Raw genomic sequence first — 16,707 nt, 5'->3', positions numbered from 1 at the left:
TCCTGGGAGGGGAGCCCTGCCCTCAGGCAGCAGAAGGTCCAAGCGCAGACTTGGCATGGAAGCCAGGAAGCCGTGCTGTCAGCACAGGGAGCTGCAGAGCTGGGGCTCAGCACCCCTCAGCCCCCACTGCCCTGGCTGGGGACCTCACGGAGCCACTGGGCATCGCTAGCAGCACCCGCCTGGCTCTCAGCACGCGGTCGACTCCGCAGCTGCACCTGGGCCTGTTCGAAAGAAGTGACCCAGGGGGTCCCACACACACGCACGCAATGTCCTGACGCTTTGCTGAGGGTCACTGATCATGGCACCAACGCAGCGCAGCGGGAGACCAGTCCCTGGAAAAACTGAGGTTGAAACATGTTGGCTAAGATACAGAACAATACAAGCGATACGTCGTAGAGGAGAACTGCCTCCCACCTCCCAGTTCAGCTAATTCACAGCCGAGTTCATTGAATAAGGAAAGCTGCACCTGGAGATGCCACGGGATGCTAGGGAATGCATTCACTGATGCTCACGCTGTTCAGATTGTGAGTGTTTGATTAAGTGAGAATAAGGAAGGACTGGGGACAAACGGGCTAACACATGCCTTTCTGGCACGTTGGTCAGTGAGGGAGGTAAGTTTGGGACACTCAGTGAAGGGAGCCAGCTATTGCATTTCCTTATTGGGCAACACTGGTACAAGGAATAGTTACAAAATCGTGTATTTGGTAGACATACAGGTACAGCAATTAATAGTCAATATTCTTAGTATCCAGGCCCTTCAAATCAGCATATAACTATCACACAGAGGAAACTGTTATTCTTTTCTGGCGAGTGCATAAATTCTCTGAGGGTACAATTAATTATACAAGTAGTATATATAAAATCAAGAATGATATTAATCTAAGTGATAGAAAAACTGTCATTTTTCTGTTCATGCAAATATTTCATGTTAATCATGTTAGCTAAAATAAGATCTCAAGCTTTGAACTTTGCACAATAAAAAGTTTACTGGATCAAAATTCTTATTGTTTATAAATCAATCAAGTTGCAGAATCATGTGTAAAACTTCAGACGTATTTCTTTGCAAATGTTTATTAATGTACCTCCAAATTAAAGATAAATAAATGGAATGCTTTGATAACACAAATGTTAATTAAATTTTAATTGATAATCATTTCATTGTTCTTTCTCTGTGTCTCTTTATGTTATATCTACAAAACACACATAAAGTTAAAACAAACGCAGCTCTCTTGCCCATAGTGATTTTTTTAAAGTGTTGCTTCCATTTCTTTTTAATTTTTATTACCCTGCTCTAGATATTGTTTGGTAAATTTTTCATGAAAAAATGACTTTACAGGTACCTTGGAGCCTTAGATTGAACATGTTTTTGAATTTCACATGTTATTTGGTAGTTCTTTGAGGTACCTGCCAAAGATGGGGTCCTAGGAATCACCAGAGGATATTGAATGCAATATCCAGGGGTCCTGGACACACAGAGGATAGTGAATACAAGAAGCAAACATTAATTCTTAGTGGATCGATGGGTGCAAAACATCAGCACACTAAGTATCATTATTTATACACGAGTGCTAATAGTATCGGCATACCTAATATATGCTATATAATTATTACATCTGTAAACACATTACTTACCACAAGTATAATGTTAAGAATATTCTAGTACTAGAATATTAAGTTCAAGCCATTTTACTTACTACGTTTAGATCTAGCAAGGAGAAAACATCAGGTAAAAGTATTATCAACAGAGGGAAAGCTGGCCTCCACTCCCTCCCCGAGGTAATGGGTCAATGGGTCAATGGGTTACCCCACAACCACCTCTGTTGTCCTAGGACCTGGGCTGTGATTTTCATGCTGTAATTTAAGATTAACAAGTAAAAAAAAAAAAGCCACACAGGGTGATTTATTCTTCTGTTTGCTGTTGAATAACTCAGTCTGACATATGGTTTCCATAGGCTTGGCCTGCGGATATAGTGTCTGTGTTGGCATGACACATTCGCAAAGGTGTCTAGACACGACAGTAATAGGTGCTACGTAAACACACAGGGCTGAGGAAGAAATGTTTCCCTCCAGAACAATCACACATTCCAGATCCACCGTGCAATCAAGCACCTCCTTTTAGTTCTGCATTCAGTAATTCGCAGAGCAACCTGATTTTGAGACTACGTGGGCTTTGCCAATTAACGTACAAGGGATAACACTGGGGACACTACAATGCTTTAAAAATGATTTTAAAAACAGAAAGCTGAGTGGTGAATGGGACCAATGGAGTAATTTGGAACCATGGATTCATTCCATTTTGAATGTCCTATTTTAACTTACGACTGCATTGTTGACATAAACTCATAGATCTGTATTCCTTGCGAGGCTGAGATTCTATGCATATTAATAAAAGTGTAATAGGCTCATTAGACCGGACACCCGAACGACCTTCCAGATGAAGCCGGGGCTGCCAGGACCCTAGTGATTCCATAAGATAACAGCCTACCAAAGGGAAAGAGGGCTAACAAAGAGGTGAACACACTGGGGTTAGTTCCTATTTTTCCGCCGCGAGCTCAGTGCCTCCGGGGATGCCCAGGCCCAGGAAACGCCGCCTCGTCTGCCACTCAGGTCCTTTTGGGAAATTACACTGGTCCGCGCTCCATGTCTCATTGCACAGCAGGAAGGAACCTTTCCCAGTGTCATGGATGAATAAGAATTAGGACGGAAAGAAAGAACTCTTACCATTTACAACAGCAGGCAGCGGCCTGGAGAGCGTCATGCTAAATGACACAAGCCAGCCAGAGGAAGACAAGGATCACATGACCTCAATCATGTGGAATCCAATGAACAACATAAACTGAGGAACAAAAATAGACCCGGAGACAGAGAAGCATGGAACAGACTGTCAAACCTCAGAGGGAAGGGGAGGCTGGGTGGTGGGAGGAGATCCACCAATGAACTTGCAAGCACATATGCATCACCTGGGGACAGACAGTAGGGTGCTGAAGGCCTGGGATGGGCCTGCACTGAAGGGCCAGAACTCGTCCTTGGAAGGAAGTGGGTCAGACTGGGAGGAATAACCGGGCCCGAGACCCTTGCACCTCCCCACCCGCCACTCTACTGAGATGTAACTGACATGCAACAGTGGACACAGAACAAGCCATTGTACAGCCTGATGGCTTGATGGCATCCAGTCCCGCCCACCTGGGAAGCCAAACCAGAACCCCTGGGCAGCGAGGAGCCCTGGGCAGCGACCCCTGCCCTTTCTGACATCACAGCTGGAGCGGCACGCAGAGGGGAGCGCCCTGGCCGCTCCTGGGGCCGGATCTCACAGGGCACAGAGCCGTGCTGCACACGGACCGATCAGCGCCCGTGTCCCCTTTCACTGCTACTAACCCATCCCACTCGGCACAGCGGAAAGGGCAGGTCGGCTTTCAATACTGCACGTTCCCACGTGGCGTTCACAGTCGTATCGCTGATGCCTCTTCATACCAGGTATTAAAAATGTTTGTTGACGTGTATTCTGGTGATTTCACGTATCTTGTGTTTCCTATTCATGAGAAGAGCATATTTAGCCCTGACTGGTGTGGCTCAGTGGATAGAGCGTCGGCCTGCAGACTGAAGGGTCCCAGGTTTGATTCCAGTCAAGGGCATGTACCTGGGTTGCAGGCACATCCCCAGTAGGGGGCGTGCAGGAGGCAGCTGATCGATGTTTCTCTCTCATCGATGTTTCTAACTCTCTATCCCTCTCCCTTCCTCTCTGTAAAAAAATCAATTAAAAAAATATATATATGGAAGAGCATATTTAAATACTTTCCTAATTTTGTCTCTTAAAAAAACACCACCTACTAAGTATTTCTTTGTAGCACTCTATTCAAAAGTGTTGCTCAACCAGCACACAGGAGGGGGTAGTCTGACCACGGTGTAGTGTTTCTTTTTCATGTCATAGCATTTGTTCTCCACAGCTGATGAGCAACCGATATTATTTTAAACATATTCTCAGTTCACAGACTGTGTTTTCCATTTACTACCTTTGTGTTCTTGGGCAGGTTATTTTCTGAGCTTCCTTTGCAAATGCCAATAACAACAAGACCAAATGAGATTCTGAATATAAAGTATCTAGTGTGAGATACGACACCTTGTAGATGCTCATAAACTGATAACTCTTTTCTCATCCTATTTGGTTTTAAGTAAAAGTCTTTCGTGTAAATTACATAGACAGCCTGTGGCTTCCAAATATCCATTATGAAGTCATAAAGCATTGCCTGAAATATTTTCTTCCTGATAATGATTAATGTTATGGTATATGAAATCATTTCTATTTATGTTTAAAATATTTCCTCTGGTATATTATTACAGTCCATCTATAAAGTAGTATTAAATAGTGAATTAGAAATAATTTATCAACTATATACACAATAGGAGAATAATATAAAACTCACAGTATCTTATGCACAAGTACTTAGAATAAATTCAGCACCATGGATTAGTCCAAAAATTATGAGACATAATAAAAATTCAGATGAATACCTAAAGTAGGAGTCTATTTCATTCCTGAAGGAAAAGTCCAATGATATTTAATGACTAATATATCTAGCAATATATTAACACCTTTGACTTTAATAGCTTTGATTGAATTTTAGCACTGAGACAATTCTTTCATATTGCTTCTATTATTTACTTAATGAATGTTAGATTCTCCTGGAAAAATACATCTTCTGTGTCATATCAAGCTCTGCTGGAAAGGTTAATGCATTATTTTATGATGCTTGAGATGTGTGAGGTAGGAGTCATGTTCTATTCAGACAAAGCAGAAATGCCAGGGCGTTTGTATGAAGACCCCGGCTGAAATGCTAACATATGTTCTAAAAAAGAAAAAAAACAAAGTTCCTTTTAAGAAAATGCAAAGAAAATGTTATGTTTTTCTGTGCTATTTCAGTTACAGATAAGATTTGAAATTACCAAGGAAACGATTTTCTAGTTCCACATAATTCCTCAACATTAGTAATGCCACAGAATCTAAACTGTGAATTTCACTCTGCCTGCTATTCTGTTATATGAACACATTTTATAGGAACGCAATTATTCTTTTAATACGTTTTTCCCGTGGCCTCACTAAGAGTGGAATTACTCCCTATTCATATTTATAGAATCTGTACAGGGTTTGTATTTAGCAAGAGTTTGTTGAATGACATACTGACCATTTTCAACATTAGTATTTTTTTTTTTTTTGGAGTTGAGTTGTTTCCCAAGGAAGTTTCTTTACCTCCCCTCTTGCTGTTTTTTCTGGCGTCTGTGCAGCACGGCCTGGGAATTCTCCGATGATTCGCCGATTTCCGTGACTAGGCAGCCCCAGCACATCCTATGCCCGCCTCTGCTTTCTGGGGGAAATACCATGGTTTCGAACTCATACATACTCTTAAGTTGCAGCCACTATAATTTGCTCTCCATTTAAACCGCACATCAATGCTCCTGGAGCGTTCCGTGTACATGTCCCATATACCTCACTTACATGAGTTACTGAGTGTACATCTAAGTCACTTCTGGTTCCACCTTTTAGGAATTTATGCAGTTTTATTCATGTGTTTCTTCCACTGCCAGCTGCTCAAAGAAATATTATACCTTCCTGGGCCACAGCTTAGCGCAAATTTACTTTCCATGCCGTTGAGAGATTTTGAGAAAGAGGAAAAGTAAAGCTAAAACCAGAAGCATAAACAAAAAATCATGAGGGACAGCAAACGACTGCCAAAGGTATGTTGAATCACATGATCAACATTATAAACTAATTTTGTGAGTTTCTAATACCCAGGAGACAGGAGGAAGCTAGATGGTCAGGGAGGGGGCCACAGGGAGGGGATGGGGACTAGAACCTGGGGACCCCACCAAGTGTGAGTTACCAGGGCAACGCAGCTGGGCGGGGAAAGGGGGAGAAGGGGGACCTGAGCTTAAACATGGATGGATGTTGCTAAGACAGGCAGCTTGCAGATAACCAATCCCAAGGATGTTGCTAAGGTAGAATTCTTTGAAAGAACCAATCAGGAGCCAGCAAAGCATATACAGTATCTACCCCTAGACAAAGCAGCACACTCTCCCCTCTCCTCTGGGCCACTGAGTTCCTGACCTTCCTGGGACCTGGGACACCCCCTCCCCTGCACCCATGTCGCTTATGGCCATGGGACTCCACGCATGGACTAATGGGCTGTAATTAGCTCTGATGCTGAAGGTCATCTGGGACCCAGCTGCCCCTCTCCAAGGGCCCAGGACGGGTAAGGGGGTGCGGGCGCTTGCACCTGAGACACAGCTGGCTACTCACTGGGCCCCTCCCTGCTCCCCCCGCTGCAGGGAGTCCCTCCATCTACACCAGTGGTTCTCAACCTTCTGGCCCTTTAAATACAGCTCCTCATGTTGTGACCCAACCATAACATTATTTTCGTTGCTACTTCATCACTGTCATGTGGCTACTGTGATGAATCGTCATGTAAATATCTGATATGCAGCATGGTCTTAGGCGACCCCTGTGAAAGGGTCGTTCGACCATCAAAGAGATCATGACCCACAGGTTGAGAACCGATGATCTACAATAAAAAGAGAAACATGCAAATTGGCGTCACTCTACTATGCCCACCAGCCAATCAGGATGAGTAGGCAAATTAACCCAACAAAGACGGCAGTTAATTTGCATATGCAGGCGCAGAGCGAAGACTGAATGAAGCCTGAAGAGGCTTGGCCTCTCTGCTGTGGCCGGACCACGGGCCTGGGTCCCGGGTGCCGGAGGAAAACCGGTGCCGGCAGGAAGGAGAAGGAAGGCCTATTGCGCGAACCTTCATGCAACGGGCTTCTAGTCTCAAAAAATATCCGTCCACTAAGCATTTTTGTCCACAAACTCATTTTTCGATTTTGCGCACAAGGAACTAGGACCCAACCAGATGTGTTGGCATCAATACTAGGCAACGACTTACGTTCCTTTTTCAAAAGTGTGCCAGTGATGGTCTTTGCAGAATAAAAGAGACTTTAACCATCTATCGTTTACCTTTCTACCACTAAATCCCTCTAATCTGTCACTTAAAATTTTGGGGGAAAAATATGCAGAGCAAATAATTTTGTTTTGAGTATTGACGATTGCTAGACCATGACAAGCCAACCTTAGTCTTGGAAACACGACACACATTATTGCTCTTCTTGCATTTGTGATGCATTGCACAATGCTGCCACTGAGACACATGGGAAGCGGCTTTCATAGCGATCAAAGTGCCCATTTCACAGAGTAATATGTGAACTGAAAGCAGTAAATAAGAAGTATTTGAATAGCTTCCTTCAAGACATATCCTCCTTCTAGTGTATCAGGGATTTTAGAATTTCAAATGAAAATACTAAAGCTTAATGTTGAGAGGTGTAGTATGTCCATAAACTAATGAGACTCACCTCCCTACACAGAAATCAGTGTCAATATTGGCAATATTTATGCCTAAATCAACTTTTCTCATCTGTGTAAAATGAAGAGGGTTTTTTTTTCCTTATGCCATAAAATTAACTTTTATGACCTATGTAAAATGAAAAGCATTTTTAATCAAAGGATACCTGTCTTAATTTCTTTATAGATGTTTCATTTTTAATCATTTTAGGATAATATTGAGCTATAAAATAACTATTTGATCTGCAGGAGAGAAAATATAAATTTTCTTAACCCTTCTAAGTTCCCCACCAGGCGTAATAAAAGCCAGATTAACAGGAAAACACACACACACAGAAGTTTATCCACAGGTCTACCTCCCGCATCCTCCCTGGAATGGCCCAAGCCATTGCCTTAAATACCACCTCCAGGTAAGGGCAGAGATCATGTGGGAATGAGGACCAGTTATGGGAGGTAGCAGGAAAGTAACATGTGAACTGAAACTATGGAAACAAAACCATGGCTGTTATGCTGATCTACTTTATTTTTAAAAAATAATTTTTTATTGATGTCAGAGAGGAAGGGAAAGGGAGAGAGGGATAGAAACATCAATGAGAGAGAATCATGGATCAGCTGCCTCCTGGACGCTCCCGACTGGGAATCGAGCCCACAACCAGGGCATGTGCCCTGACCAGGAATTGAACCATGACCTCCTGGTTCATAGGTTGACTAAGCCACTGATTTAAGCCCAAGTCTTCTCCATTGATAAAGAGTTTCCAGACATTTACACATCCTCTTCCTGTCCAGAACGGGAGCCGCCCTCGCAAATGGAAATTTTCTCTGTAGTAAATGCAAATTTCTCTCAGAAAAGCGAAACGCCCACTGGCTTTTCAGAGCTTCTCCTGTTTTTGCCGTTTCCTAAAAAATCAGCACCTCAAGATAATCCTTCTGGCAAGTAAATGCCTTCTCTGCAGTGTGGACAGCACCCTCAAATGCCAACCACAGCGAGCTATGTGGGCACGTTGCTAAGTGTATGATATGCGTCAGAAAACGCCCTTTTTACAAATGCCTTTTATGTAGACCCTTTGCCACTTAAATGTATGATTTGCTCAACACACAGTTGTAGAATGAGTTTCTACTTTCAAAGAAGAGATATTCTTTCACGTGCCAATGTACCTACTTTACCTCCTGGGCTTACGGTGACGTTACAATTGTACAGGCCTATCTAACACATGATCCGTGTTATTTTATACTTTTTCTAAAAACTCGCAGCACAACCAAGCCAGCCCCTAGATGCTGTTTATGGCAGGTGGTGCCTTCACAGTCCCGTTCTTAAGCTGGACGATGACTTTATCGCCGAGCGAACTCAGGCAGTTTGGAATGGCTGCACCCGTGAAGTGCAGCCTACACTCACCTGTGAGGCGAAGGCTATTCACATTGTTAAAGCTATTTGACGGCCTCTCTCAACGAAAGTTTTGTGCTGTGGGGAAACCTTTTTAGGGACAAAATTGCTTTTGTAGAATATCATTTCAATGTTAAATTGATGACCACATTTAGGAAAGGTAAAACAGAATTTCACCTTACTCATCCGTACGGAGGTATCTGTAACATTAAAGTTAGCGATATACAAATCAGTAGCGATGGTTTCCATCACTGCGGCATTTTGTTGACGTAATGTGAAGCTCAGCACGCAACGGGAACCAGGCAAACACAGCCTCCTCTCACGCACAGAGACAGTGTCATACTGAGAGGAGGCTGTTCACCAAGAAGGATTCCTACTAAACTGTGGGACGAAGGATGGGTGGACCCTTTTACCAGTCACGCCTCAGTGGCAGAAAACAAAACGTCCTTTAGCGGCAGGGAGCACACAGGAGAGTGGACGTGTATGAAGTGAGTGGAGCGCAGGGAGGGCAGGCTGGCCCCGAGTGACCCTAGGGCCGCAGGGAGAGATGGCTCCTGGGGAGAATGGCGACCGTAGTCACAATCAAAAAGCCAGAATATCTCTTCTTTTTGATTAATCGGCGGCAGAGCCCTAGCCCCAGACCCAGCATCGTCCCCCTCAGCGTCACCCGCCGATTCAGCCCTTCCCTGGCTCCCGCCTCCAAACTGCAGCCCGTGTCCGCCCCCTGTTCTTGCCAATGGGCTCTCCCGGGAAATAATAAGTGTTTATGCCTCAGGCTGCCTTTTCTCAGCAACCCAGGCTAAGATATTCGATTTGGGCTTTTCATTCTCTCCTCAAAACACTTTATTAATAAAAGTCCAAACTCCTTAACTTTTTAAAAATATATATATATTTTTGTTGAAAGTATTACAGATGTACCCCTTCTAGCCCCGCCCCCAGGCCTTCACCCTCCTACCCGCAGTGTCCACGGGTTATGTGCATACAAGTTCAAGCTCCTTAACGCTTCAATTCGAAGGATTTCACAAACCAAGGACTCTCCGCCTTTATGATTTACTTTCCCACTCGCTTTCCACATGAACTTAACGCAACTATTGTTTGAGCATCTTGTCAACATACTCTGTGTGAATGCACCCTCTCCACATCCCTCCTTCCTCTCTCTCCTTTGGAAATGTCTCCGATCCTTCAATGACTCACTTCTGCCCTTACATGAAGCCTCTCTGAGACTCTGTGCGTTCTCCTTTTTCCTCAAAACCCCAATGATTATTTCAGATGCGCTTATCAGCCATGATCTTATCCTAAATGTATTATCTCTCTAAGATCTTGAATGTGGGAACGATACTTCATACTTTTCACATCTTTGAAATAAAGTAGTTTATACTAAAGATTCTGTGATTTTGAAATTTGCATGTGCTTCTGAGTTTCGTCATGATGATTATCTTACTTTATTGAGAATCAACAAATTTATCTCAAAGAGCATTATCCTGGATGATATGTAGACATTATTCTAAATGGGACATTTCTGCCCTGGCCGGAGGGCCATGGGTTCAATTTCTGTTCAAGGACATGTACCTGGATTGCAGGTTTGATGCCCTGCCCTGGTCAGGGCTCGTGTGGGAGGAAACCAATGCATGTTTCTCTCACATGGATGATGGATGTTTCTCTCTCTCTCTCTCTCTCTCTCTCTCTCTCTCTCTCTCTCACACACACACACACACACACACCCTCCCTCCCTTACACTGTTTCTAAATATTAATGGGGAAAAATATCCTCGGGTGAGGATTAACAAAAAATAATAAATGTGGCATTTCCTTTCGTAAGTTAAATGCACACCTGATCTCTCCAGATTGTACCGTACATTCAACTTACACAGCTCCTGTTTGAAAGCGATTCTTCTGTCAATATATCTCATGCAACGAGATTTTAATTCCAATGGCTTTTAACTGTGCTGCCATGTATATGCGTAATATGAATATTTTATGTAACAGTTTTCAAAGATGTGTTGTTTGTGGCTGTTTATTTGAAATAAGACATTAACATGCACATATCCTATTCATACCAGCCAAGTTCCCCACAGTAAACAAAACAGCAAAAAAAACAACTACTTTTTATCCACAGTGACTGTGTTCTGAGAATATATGACACCCAGATTTTAATAGTAAATAGACTTTTTCCATTAAAATGGTTTCTGCGGTAAATTCTTCGTGAACATAAAAGGAAAAATAAGCTGTCATTCCACATCGCCGTGTTTATGTGGCAGGCTCATTGCTCATCGTCAAACGGGAGCCGCAGGGAAGACAGCCAACAGAACCCTAAGCACCGCGATTACAGCCCCGGAGAGGCCAACCGCGCCCACTGAGCCGTCATGTGCCAACGTGCTGATGAAACTGGCTGGAAAGAGGGAAGAGCCAAATGACTCTAAAAAGTTCCTTCAGGAAAAGTATGTCCCTACACAGATGTACATACAGATGTACATACGAACCCAAAAAGAGCCACCACCTCTGGTTTTAACTCGGTTTCAGATTGCAGTCGCTCTCATCATCTGCTCAGTGGGGTGATTTTGTAGGGTGACTGCAGCCACGGGAACTTGATTTCCAGGACGACATTCCTGGCCGTCCTGACTTGGAACAGCGTAGGCAGTGGTGCCAGGAGCTGGTGCCAGGAGCTGGCGCGAGCCCTCCAGGCCACGTGGTGAGGGTCTGCGTCTGCCGCAGCTTTCTCTCTTCTGGGCCAGTTTCCTGAGTCACCTGGTCACTTGGATTCAGCAATTAATTTCCTCCCTAATCAAGGCGTCATTAAGCATCACGATGCCGAGATACTCACCTCACCGAAAGCGTTCGGATGAGCACTGCCAGTGCAGATCTGTTCTGTCCTTTGTAAGCCGATTCCAACAAAGGCTCAGAGGGCTGGGAGCGTGGGCAGGATCACCCAGAATGGTATTTGGAGGACTTTATTCCAACTCGAATTAGTGTTACTGTGTCTGGCCTCATTACCATGCATGATTGTGGATTATGCTTACAATCCCATGTGGTGAGCATTGTGGAGTGGACACAGCCATTTGCTTAATCACCACCCATTCCTCTTCCCAATGGCAGGCAGGTGTCACCCACATGCACATGATTATGTGTTTCATGGAAAAGTGAACCTCTGTCCAGTCTCACTGGCGGGCAGTTGGTGCAGTTCATCCTCCTTGCTCCTGATTGGGATAAGAATTCCATGAGAGCCAACTCCAATCTATCAGACCAGACTCCCAGTCAGCTTAATTGCTTCTACAAAAATATTCTTATCTTTTGTGAGAAAGTCATAAGAACACCTATTTTTCTCTTTATCTGTGGACATTATTGGGTCTGAATGTGACACACTGAACTTCTTCAGACAGCGTATTACTAGCAAACGATGTTGCCAACCACGACAGACAAACTTGGGTCACACGTGACGGATCCGAGCTGCTTAGTCAACAAACCTCACAATCTACCATACCTTTGCGATTTCTGTTATGTATAGTAATAAACCCAGCCAGTGTGGCTCAGCATCGACTTATGAACCAGGAGCTCACGGCTCGATTCCTGGTCAGGGCACAGGCCCAGGTTGTGGGCTTGATCCCAGTGTGGGGGGTGCAGGAGGCAGTCGATCCATGTTCCTCTCTCATCATTGATGTTTCTATCTCTCTCTCTCTCCTTCTCCCTTCCACTCTGAAATCAATAAAAATATTTTAAAAAGAAGGAAAAAAGCAATGTGTAGGTATAGATGGAAACTATTGTGGTTTTTTTTTTTAGGTATATTTAAAATTAAATATATGTCAGAGCTAAGGCACAAACCCACTGGAAGTCAATATGAAGCAATTCAAGTTGAGTTTTCCTCCTGGGAATATAGGTAAGTAACAGGAGTTTATTGAAGCAAACCCTGACTGTATGAATATTTATTGTGAAACCAGGTTTCAGAGAAAACAGCATATGAGTGCAACATAACCCACAGATAAATTATGAGCGTGGGGTTATAAACACAATATAAGTAGAAATACCCCTGGACTAAGAGACAAAAGATGTGAAATATAGCTGTCATATTATTAACATTAGATTACCTTGGAAAAGCCATTATGGGCATTCACTTATCTATATATAATATGTGTATATAAATATAAATAATATATGGTTTTCAAAGACCTTCCAACTCATAAATTCTATGACCTTTTAAAAAAATAGTTGAGAATGCCTCATTCTAATAAATTATTTTAAACCTAGATTTTTCCACTGGCAATAAAAGGTGTATGATAATGTGAGGAAATAAGAACCCTACATTTTAGTAAACATTTGCCAGAGAAGCAGAAATAATAAATGTGTTCTGATTCCACAGTGAATTATTATTGTACTTTCTCTATTAATCTTTTATGATCATACTTTTTAAAAGACATGTTATATCACATCAGAAGATTTCTACTCCCATTGGAATATTTTCATTTATTAATATGGACGTCAGGAAGGCATACATTTTTACAATACCTCAATAACTAAATAATTCATCCTTTATAAGGTAATTATAAGGAGACAGGTATGTGTATACTTTATTATTTATCTCAAGCACACTGACTTGGGATTTTTATATCCACTATATGACACAGAATCTCAGGATGGGTACTCGCTGGCTGAAAGCCACAGAACATTCTATTATTAGGATGATACTGGTAAATCTTTAATGTGAACTTAATTGGTTAAAAATAGATGGGCTTGTTAAATGGGTCCTTCACTGAATAATTAAACACACTTATGGGAAAATCAATAAAAAGGCAGATCTGTGTCCCAGCATCCTCAGCTTTCTTAGAAGCTGTAAAAACTCAGACTCGACTGGGAGCCATGGGAAGCATCTGTGGTCTGACTCATAAATCCCGGGGCTGCCGCAGAGACGGGGGGTTGGGGGTGGGGGGTGGGGGGGGGGGAGGACCCGCCAGGAGCCATGCTTCTCCGTCTAATGCTCTGCTGTGAGCTATCTCCACTGGCTCATGTCTGTCTGTGCTCACGATGAAGGCCACACAGACCGTATGGTGGTGGGCAGCGAAGCTACGTCTGTGAGCTCATTCCCCTGGGACCCCAGGCTGGGCCGGAACGCATTTAGCACGGGAGCGGGCCCTAAGGGGACACACTCACCCAGGAGGGAAGGGTGAGGGCTCCCAATACACATGCTGGCTGAGTCAAGGTGTATGCGGCCTCTCTGCCATCAACTGTGGGGCCCTGGATTTACACACACACATTCACACACATATACATACACACACACGCACACACATACCACACACACCACACACACACCAATCAATGGGTATGAGATGGCATATTGTTGAACAACTGCTATTTGTCAGCTCTGCCTCCTCAAATATATTTCTGTGCCCAGTTTTTTCTAGACGAACATACATTTAGTTGAATATAAAACCTCTAGTAGGTTACATAGTTCGATTGCCTTTTTCGAGGAAGTGACGTCTAGCATGTACCGCTGCAGGCCATCTTTAATTTAGAATCAGATGATCTACTTAATGAGGTGAAGTGACTGAGAGGCTGCAGGCACCTCCAGGGGCTGCATCCGCCAGGGGTAGGACTGACACTTGGACACCAACATGCTAATTCCAAGTTTACCGCCATTTCACCGTGAGAACGTGCAGCTGAATGTCATGTGAAAACAAGTCGCCGGGAATACAATGAAGAGACGTGTCATACTTGGAGTCCTGGTCAGTGCAGAAGGACTGTGAAGTGAGAGTGCACTGACTTACGAAGAATTAACAGGATTAAGCAGCAGCCAGCTCTCAGCGGACAGGAGGCCTACCCCTGCCATTGGCCCTGCTCCCCACGTGCCCCGGGGACACTGCGTTTATGTAACGCCAGCCATCGCTAGTGCACGCGATAGAACCAACAAACTCATACACGTGCCGGTTACTGGGATAAAGATCTAGATCTTGTTCATAAAAATTAGAACGATTTTAATGTGTCAGTTCTACACTTCAGTCTATGCTCCATTTGTCTCCTTTTTCTTAGAATAGGTACATATGTAGTGCACTTCAAGTTGAGATTTCTAAAAATAGGTGTAAAAGTATCATTATGCGAGCTTTACCATGTAACTTTTAAAAATGTTCCTTTTAGCACAAGGATCATTATTTAATTTTTCAGGATGTGTTAGCCATTAAAATGAGTTTTTCCAGAGAACAAAAACAGTTTTATACCCCTAGGCAAGAAACCATTAAAAACAGTTTTGATGCATTATGTATTTAAGAAAATTCAAAGCATGGAATTATATAAAAAAATTAAAATACTGAAATAAACGAGGAAGCAAAGTAATCCTAGCTTCCAGCTTGAGTTTTGCTGATGGGTTAGGTCAGCGGTCGGCAACTGCGGCCCCTGAGTGCGGCTCTTCCACAGAATACCACGTGCAGGCGCGCACGTACAGTGCGATTGAAACTTCGCGGCCACACTCGAGGGGCCAAAGAGCCGCATGTGTCTCGCGAGCCACAGTTTGCCGACCACTGGGTTAGGAGACAGTCTGCCTGGAAGGAATTTAGTATCTGAAAAATCATGTTTTTAAAAAATATACCAGATATTAAAACACGTTTTGAATTTACTGTGGGGGAGACTGAGAAACAGAGAGACAGACAGACACAGGATTATTCCATCGGCACCTCATCTTTCCCTACAAACCCTGCCCAGCATCCTCGACAGAGAAGAGTAGGTACATGATTCGTCCTACTATTATATTAAAACTAGAGGCCCGGGGCACGACATTCGTGCACAGGTATGGCCCATAGGCCTGGCCTGCGATCAGGGCCATCTTCCCCAGCTGCTGGCAGCCAGCCCTGCCCTCCCACCGCCACCCACCCCCAGCTCCCTGTTCGCCATTGGGCAATCGCCATCGGGCAATCTTAGTCTGCTGGCCAGGGGGAGGGACTGAGAGGTTGGCCATTCCCGCTTGCCGCAGGCCTTGCCCACCCCCCCCACCCGCTGGTCAACCTCTGTGTGTCTGGCGACTGGTGGGGTAGGAGCCTGGCCTGGCACTGCCCACGTCTGCTGCCACCCGGAACCTGCTGGCCAGGGGAAGGGACCGAAAGGTTGCTGGCAGGCCCCAATCGGGCGATCAGGACCTGCAGGCTGGGGGCAGTTCCTGCATTTAGTGTCTGCCCCTGGTGGTCAGTGCACATCATAGCGGCTGGTCGGTCCACTGTCTAGTCAATTTGCATTTTTCCCTTTTATTATATAGGACTAGAGGCCCGGTGCACAAAAATTTGTGCACTGGCAGGGGAGGGGAGGTGGGGGGGGGTGTCCCTCAGCCCCATTTGTGCCCTCTCACGGTCTGGGACCCCTCAGGAGATAACCACCTGCTGGCTTAGGCCCGCTCCCTGGTGGCAGATGGCAGGCCCGATCCCTCGGTGCCTGCCCCACCTCCCTGGGTCAAGCGCACACTGCAGGGCCGATTCGGGGGTTGGGGTGCCGCCCTGGGTTGCACACACCGCAGGGCCGATCCAGTGGTTGGGGCGCCGCCCCAGGTTGGGTCACACATGGGACGCCCGCCACCCCAGATTGCAGATAGCAGGCCCAGATGGCGGCAGGGCAGGCGGGATGGCGCTGTCCCACCCTGCCTGCAGTATGCAAATTAGCCGCCATCTTTGTTGGCGGTTAATTTGCATATCATGCTGATTAGCCCATGGGAGACATAGCGAAGGTACGGTCAATTACCATGTTTGTCTATTATTAGATAGGATATTTACATTTATTGAATTTATGCTTATTGGATATATATTCATAAAGCTGTCTTCACATTTGGTATGTCTGTCTGAATATTTGTTATTGTGGTAAAGTATGCGTGACATTAAAATATGCCACGTTAGAGTAACTATTTTTAACACGTTAAGTGCCCAGCCTGCTTTCTCTTCTGGACGGAAAGTGTAGTGTCAGTCACCTGTGAC

This window comes from Myotis nattereri (genome assembly GCF_964212035.1).
Source record: "Myotis nattereri genome assembly, chromosome: 7".
Taxonomy (NCBI): Eukaryota; Metazoa; Chordata; class Mammalia; order Chiroptera; family Vespertilionidae; genus Myotis; species Myotis nattereri.
This window is presented reverse-complemented; position numbering follows the sequence as displayed.